The 7,481-nt window shown below is 39.4% G+C and overlaps 1 non-coding gene across 1 annotated transcript; it reads right to left on the bottom strand.

Moving 5' to 3' along the window:
* Positions 1-309: 309 nt before the first annotated feature.
* Positions 310-416, bottom strand: LOC129395791 (U6 spliceosomal RNA). The gene has a single exon (XR_008623005.1). It is a non-coding gene; the product is annotated as a U6 spliceosomal RNA (small nuclear RNA).
* Between the last annotated feature and the right edge of the window lie 7,065 nt (positions 417-7,481).

The following is a 7,481-nucleotide window of genomic DNA, read 5'->3' as shown; positions in this document are numbered from 1 at the left end:
GCACATAACAAAGAATCCAAATATGCAGTGGGTTAAAAAAAAATCTATGTTATATACTCACCATCCTTTGGGACAAAAATTCAGTCTGTACTCAATGGGTGCTCTGAGATCTACCAAGTAGAGGCCCAGAATGATGCTGAGAATCCTACAATGCACATGGCAGCTTCCATGACAAATAATTTTCTGGCCCCAAATGTCAATGGTGGGAGTGCTCAACAACAACAAAAACCTACATCTTCTAAGTCCAAGTTTATTAGGTACATTTCTTTTCTTTTCTTTTTTGACTTTATTTTACTTTTTTTTTTTTTTTAAATAATGAAATGCCTCACGAATTTACCTGTCATCATTGCATGGGCCTTTCTAATATTATCTGTATCATCCCAATTTTAGTATATATGTTGCCAAAGTCAGCACATTAGGTACATTTTTAACCTTCGAAGTCTTCCAAGTCACTGCAGGCTACAGTTTTACTCTTCCAACACAACATATCACTGGTTACCATTTTTTTTTCCTAGCCTTCGGTAGCAGTTACCTTACTATTTTCCCAAACTTCATTCACCACTCAGTTTCAAAGCCAATGAAACACATTTTAAGCTTTTGTATAATAGGAACCCCCACCCACTTCAGTATGAATTTTGGGATCTGTTACCTATTTTTTGATATAAAATCAACTGCAAGTTTAGTGCCTCAGTATCACAAACACTGTATTTGCTCATATGTCTGTGAATCAATAACTTGGACTGGGTTCAGTTGGGCAGTTCTTCTATTGGTCTTGCCTGGGGTCTTTAATGCAGCTTCCATTTTCTGGCAGCTTGATGAGACTGGATGGTCTAAGGTACATTCATGAACACATCTGTTTGGTGGTCTTGTCTGTCAGCCTAGAGTACTGAGGCCACCCCATATGAAGAAGCCAGGGTAGCCTTTTTGAAATGAGTCACCGTGAGAAAGATTCAGCTGACAGCCAGCACCAATGGCCAGCCATGTGAGTAGGCTCCCAGTTTACACCATCCATTTTCAGTCAAACTGTCAGAGGACTGAGACCATGTAAGAGACCTTCGAGAAGACCCATAGAAGAACCATCCAGCTGAGCTCAGCCTGAAATTTTTGACCCAAAGAATGATGCACAAATAGAATGGTGATTGTCTTTAGCTCCTAAGTGTTGGGGTGTTTGTTACACAGCAATAATGGATATGGGTCCATGGAAATATGGAAGCTCCCACTCCTATATTTATAAGTAGTTCCAACATGGAAAAGAAGCTCACTATTGATTCTGTGAGGCTAAAACTTACGTGAAGGTAGTAGAAAGCCAGTGAGCAAGTGGTGGCTGGTTTGAGCTAAAGTGCCTACTCAGGGAAGCATACCCTTCCTAAATTGCTGCATTGTGGGTCTGGACCAAGGCGAGCTTGGGTTTCGAGGGCAGTTCCCTTACAGCAGGGGAAGTTACACACAGTGAAATAGACTTACAGTCACTCGTTGCTTAATGATGAGGAAAGAAGATTGTCTGTTCATTTTTTATTTATTTGGTATTAAATCACTGAATATTTTTTATATGTACAAGTCTTCTGAGACTACTTAATATACTATTTTGACCTTTCTTCTTTAAAAGCATAAAGTCATATTTTTTTCCTAAAGGTAGAAATCTGGAAGAGATTTAAATGATGATCAAAACAGCAAATCCATGAATTTTTAATGGTTTCTAAACTTGAATGGTTTCTAAACTTGGTTTCTAAAATCAGATTTTGACTCCCTGGCCTTGCACAAATTCTTATTTTTTCTTCAACTCATCTAAGATTTAATTTTATATGATGCATAGCTTTTCCTTCCAATTATATTTAACCTCTTTGTAACATTTCAAAAATATACAAATAATCTAAAGGATCATTTTAAACTTTCTTTCCCCCGGCACAGGACATACTTAAAAAATATGATTTAAACTGGGTGATGATTTTCTTGAAAAAATTTATCGCAATCACAAGGAAGGAATTGAGCAAATTGAGGGAAACATAGGGAAATGAAAATTAAGTTCACAATTCATAAGTAAATGTAAAATTAAGTTTACATTTCTTTCTATGTAAGTCAATAAAAAGTTAGCAAATATTAGTAAAATTCCCCCAAAGGTCCCTACCCCACATAAATGCATGTGTGCGTGTGTACAAGAAGCATTGTAATGAAACACTTAATCTCCTTTGCCCTTAACTAGAACCAGATGCCTTGGGAAGGAGGTTGAGGCGGGCTAGCTGAGGAACTTCTACTGTATTGCAAATTATGCTGAAGGGACTTTCAGAAATGAGCTACTTTTTCCCATCTCCTTTCAGCAGTTTTCTGGAGCTGGAAATGAAAAACCTCTACCCCTGACTTACTGGACCTTAGGATTTAAAAATCACCACCTTCATTTATCATTCCTTCATTGGCAGTTGTAAAGGGAACTAAGTAGTCTATTCATTTACTCAAATAGTTATTCAGCGCTACCATTTACCAGCATCATGCCAGGTAAGACCCCTGAGCCTCTGAGGTGGAAAATCGGGACACTCCCATCCTATACTGTTCCTTTCACATGGTCTTAGCGAATGGCACACCAGGACATTATATCCCGCACATGGCTCAGAGGGTCCCACGCCCACGGAGCCTTGCTCAGTTTTAGCACAGCAGTCTGAGATTGAACTGCAAGGTGGCAGCAAGGCTGGGGTAGGGGCGTCTGCCATTGCTGAGGCTTGAGCCAGTAAACAAAGTGGCCAGAAAGCTCAAATGGGGTGGAACCCACTGCAGCTCAAGGAGGCCTGCCTCCCTCTGTAGACTCCACCTCTGGGGGAAGGGCATAGCTGAATAAAAGGCAGCAGAAACTTCTGCAGACGTAAATGTCCCTGTCTGACAGTTCTGAGGAGACTAGTGGTTCTCTCAGCATGGAGTTTGAGATCTGAGAACAGACAGACTGCCTCCTTAAGTGGATCCCTGACCCCCAAGTAGTCTAACTGGGAGACACTTCCCAGTAGGGGCTGACTGACACCTCATACAGCTGGGTTCCCCTCTGAGATGAAGCTTCCAGAGGAAGGATCAGGCAGCAACATTTGCTGTTCTGCAATATTTGCTGTTCTGCAGCCTCTGCTGATGATACCCGGGCAAACAGGGTCTGGAGTGGACCTCCAGCAAACTCAAACAGATCGGCAGCTGACGGTCCTGACTGTTAGAAGGAAAACTAACAAACATAAAGGACATCCACACCAAAACTCCATCTCTAGGTCACCACCATCAAAGACCAAAGTTAAATAAAAACCACAAAGATTGGGAGAAAACAGAACAGAAAAGCTGAAAATTCCAAAAATCAGAGCACGTTCTTCTCCTCCAAAGGAACACAGCTCCTATCCAGCAACAGAACAAAGCTAGACAGTGAATGACTTTGATGAGTTGACATAAATAGGCCTCAGAAGATCAGTAATAACAAACTTCTCTGAGCTAAAGGAGGATGTTTGAACCCATCACAAACAAGCTAAAAATCTTGAAAAAAGATTAGACAAATGGCTAAATAAAGACCAAATCTACATCTGATTGGTGTACCTGAAAGTGACCGGGAGAGTGGACCAAGTTGGAAAACACTCTTCAGGATATTATCCAAGAGAACTTGCCCAACCTAGCATGGCAGGCCAACATTCAAATTCAGAAAATACATAGAATGCCACAAAGATACTCCTTGAGAAGAGCAACTCCAAGACACATAATTGTCAGATTCTCTGAAGTTGAAATGAAGGTAAAAATGTTAAGGGCAGCCAGAAGGAAAGGTTGGGTTACCCACAAAGGGATACCCATCAGACTAACAGCAGATCTCTTGGCAGAAACTCTACAAACCAGAAGAGTGGGGGCCAATATTCAACATTCTTAAAGAAAATAATTTTCAACCCAGAATTTCATATTGAGCCAAACTAAGTTTCATAAGTGAAGGAGAAAAAAATCCTTTACAGACAAGCAAATACTGAGAGATTTTGTCACCACCAGGCCTGCCTTACAAGAGCTCCTGAAGGAAGTACTAAACATGGAAAGGAAAAATTGGTATCAGCCACTACAAAAACATGCCAAATTTTAAAGACCATCGATGCTAGGAAGAAACTGCATCAACTAATGAGCAAAATAACAAGCTAACATCATAATGACAAGATCAAATTCACATATAACAATATTAACCTTAAATGTAAATGGGCTAAATGCCCCACTTAAAAGACAGAAACTGGCAAATTGGATAAAGAGTCAAGACCCATCAGTGTGCTGTATTCAGGAAACCCATCTCACGTGCAGAGACACACATGGGCTCAAAATAAAGGGATGGAGGAAGATCTACAAAGCAAATGGAAAACAAAAAAAGGCAGGGGTTGCAATCCTAGTCTCTGATAAAACAGACTTTAACCAACAAAGATCAAAAGAGACAAGGCCATGACAATGGTAAAGGGATCAATTCAACAAGAAAAACTAACTATCCTAAATGTTAATGCATCCAACACAGGAGCACCTACAGTCATAAAGCAAGTCCTTAGAGACCTACAAAGAGACTTAGACTCCCACACAATAATAAGGGGAGGATTTAACACCCCACTGTCAACATTAGACAGATCACCAAGAAAGAAAGTTAACAAGGATATCCAGGACTTGAACTCAGCTAGGCACCAAGCAGACCTAATAGACATCTACAGAACTCTCCACCACAAATCAACAGAATATACATTATTCTCAGCACCACTTTGCACTTATTCCAAAACTGACCACATAATTGGAAGTAAAGCACTCCTCAGCAGATGTAAAAGAAGAAAACCACACAACTACATAGAAACTGAACAACCTGCTCCTGAATGACTATTGGGTACATAACAAAATGAAGGCAGAAATAAAGATGTTCTTTGAAACCAACGAGAACAAAGACACAACATACCAGAATCTCTGGGACACATTTAAAGCAGCGTGTAGAGGGAAATTTATAGCACTAAATGCCCACAAGAGAAAGCAGGAAAGATCTAAAATTGACACCCTAACATCACAATTAAAAGAACGACAGAAGCAAGAGCAAACACATTCAAAAGCTAGCAGAAGGCAAGAAATAACTAAGATCAGAGCAGAACTGAAGGAGATAGAGACACAAAAAATCCTTCAAAAAATCAGTGAGTCCAGGAGCTGTTTTTTTGAAAAACTCAAAAAAATTGATAGACTGCTGGCAAAACTAATAAAGAAGAAAAGAGAGAAGAATCAAATAGACACAATAAAAAATGATAAAGGGGATATCATTACCAATCCCACAGAAATACAAACTACCATCAGAGAATACTATAAACACCTCTATGCAAATCAACTAGAAAATCTGGAAGAAATAGATAACTTCCTGGACACATACACCCTGCCAAGACTAACCAGGAAGAAGTTGAATCCATGAATAGACCAATAACAGGCTCTGAAATTGAGGCAATAATTAATAGCCTACCAACCAAAAAAAGTCCAGGACCAGAAGGATTCACAGCTGAATTCTACCAGTGGTACAAAAGGAGCTGGTACCATTCCTTCTGAAACTATTCCAATCAACAGAAAAAGAGGGAATCCTCCCTAATTCATTTTATGAGGCCAGCATCATCCTGATACCAAAGCCAGGCAGAGACACAACAAAAAAAGAGAATTTTAGACTAATATCCCTGATGAACATTGATGCAAGAATCCTCAATAAAATACTGGCAAACTGAATCCAGCAGCACATCAAAAAGCTTATCCACCATGATCAAGTGGGCTTCATCCTTGGGATGCAAGGCTGGTTCAGCGTACACAAATCAATACACGTAATCCAGCATATAAACAGAACCAAAGACAAAAACCATGTGATTATCTCAATAGATGCAGAAAAGGCCTTTGACAAAATTCAACAGCCCTTCATGCTAAAAACTCTCAATAAATTAGGTATTGATGGGACATATCTCAAAATAATATGAGCTATTTATGACAAACCCACAGCCAATATCATACTGAATGGGCAAAAACTGGAAGCATTCCCTTTGAAAACTGGCACAAGATAGGGATGCCCTCTCTCACCACTTCTATTCAACATAGTGTTGGAAATTCTGGCCAGGGCAATCAGGCAGGAGAAAGAAATAAAGGGTATTCAATTAGGAAAAGAGGAAGTCAAATTGTCCTTGTTTGCAGATGACATGATTGTGTATCTAGAAAACCCCATCATCTTAAGCTGATAAGCAACTTCAGCAGTCTCAGGATGAAAAATCAATGAGCAAAAATCACAAGGGCATTCTTTTACACCAATAACAGACAGAGAGTCAAATCATGAGTGAACTCCCATTCACAATTGCTTCAAAGAGAATAAAATACCCAGGAATCCAACTTCCAAGGGATGTGAAGGACCTCTTCAAGGAGCACAACAAACCACTGCTCAGGGAAATAAAAGAGGATACAAACAAATGGAAAAACATTTCATGCTCATCAATAGGAAGAATCAATATTGTGAAAATGGCCATACTGCCCAAGGTAATTTATAGATTCAATGCCATCCCCATCAAGCTACCAATGACTTTCTTCACAGAATTGGAAAAAAAACTACTTTAAAGTTTATATGGAATGAGAAGAGAGCCCTCATTGCCAAGACAATCCTAAGCCAAAAGAACAAACCTGGAGGCATCGCACTACCTGACTTCAAATCATACTACAAGGCTACAGTAACCAAAACAGCATGGTACTGGTAGCAAAACGAAGATATAGACCAATGGAACAGAACAGAGCCCTCAGAATTAATACCACAACAGCCATGTGATCTTTGAGAAACCTGACAAAAACAAGAAATGCCTCAAAGATTCCCTATTTAATAAATGGTGCTGGGAAAACTGGCTAGCCATATGTAGAAAGCTGAAACTGGATCCCTTCCTTACACATTATATAAAAATTAATTCAAGATGGATTAAAGACTTAAATGTTGGACCTAAAACCATAAAAACCCTAGAAGAAAACCTAGGCAATACCATTCAGGACATAGGCATGGGGAAGGACTACATGACGAAAACACCAAAAGCATTGGCAACAAAAGCCAAAATAGACAAATGGGATCTAAATAAACTAAAGAGCTTCTGCACAGCAAAAGAAACTATCATCAGAGTGAACAGGCAACCTTCAGAAGAGGAGAAAATTTTTGCACTCTACCCATCTGACAAAGGGCTAATATCCAGAATCTACAAAGAACTTAAACAAATTTACAAGAAAAAATCAAACAACCCCATCAAAAAGTGGGTGAAGGATATGAACAGACACCTCTCAAAAGAAGACATTTATGCAGCCAACAGACACATCAAAAAATGCTCACCATCACTGGCCATCAGAGAAATGCAAATCAAAATCACAATGACATACCATCTCACATTAGTTAGAATGGTGATCATTAAAAAGACAGAAAACAACAGGTGCTGGAGAGGATGTGGAGAAATAGGAACATTTTTACACTGTTGGTGGGACTGTAAACT

The sequence above is a fragment of the Pan paniscus genome, chromosome Y, assembly GCF_029289425.2.
Source record: "Pan paniscus chromosome Y, NHGRI_mPanPan1-v2.0_pri, whole genome shotgun sequence".
Classification (NCBI taxonomy): Eukaryota; Metazoa; Chordata; class Mammalia; order Primates; family Hominidae; genus Pan; species Pan paniscus.
The sequence above is the reverse complement of the archived record's forward strand: the minus strand, read 5'-3'. Positions and strand labels throughout refer to the sequence as shown.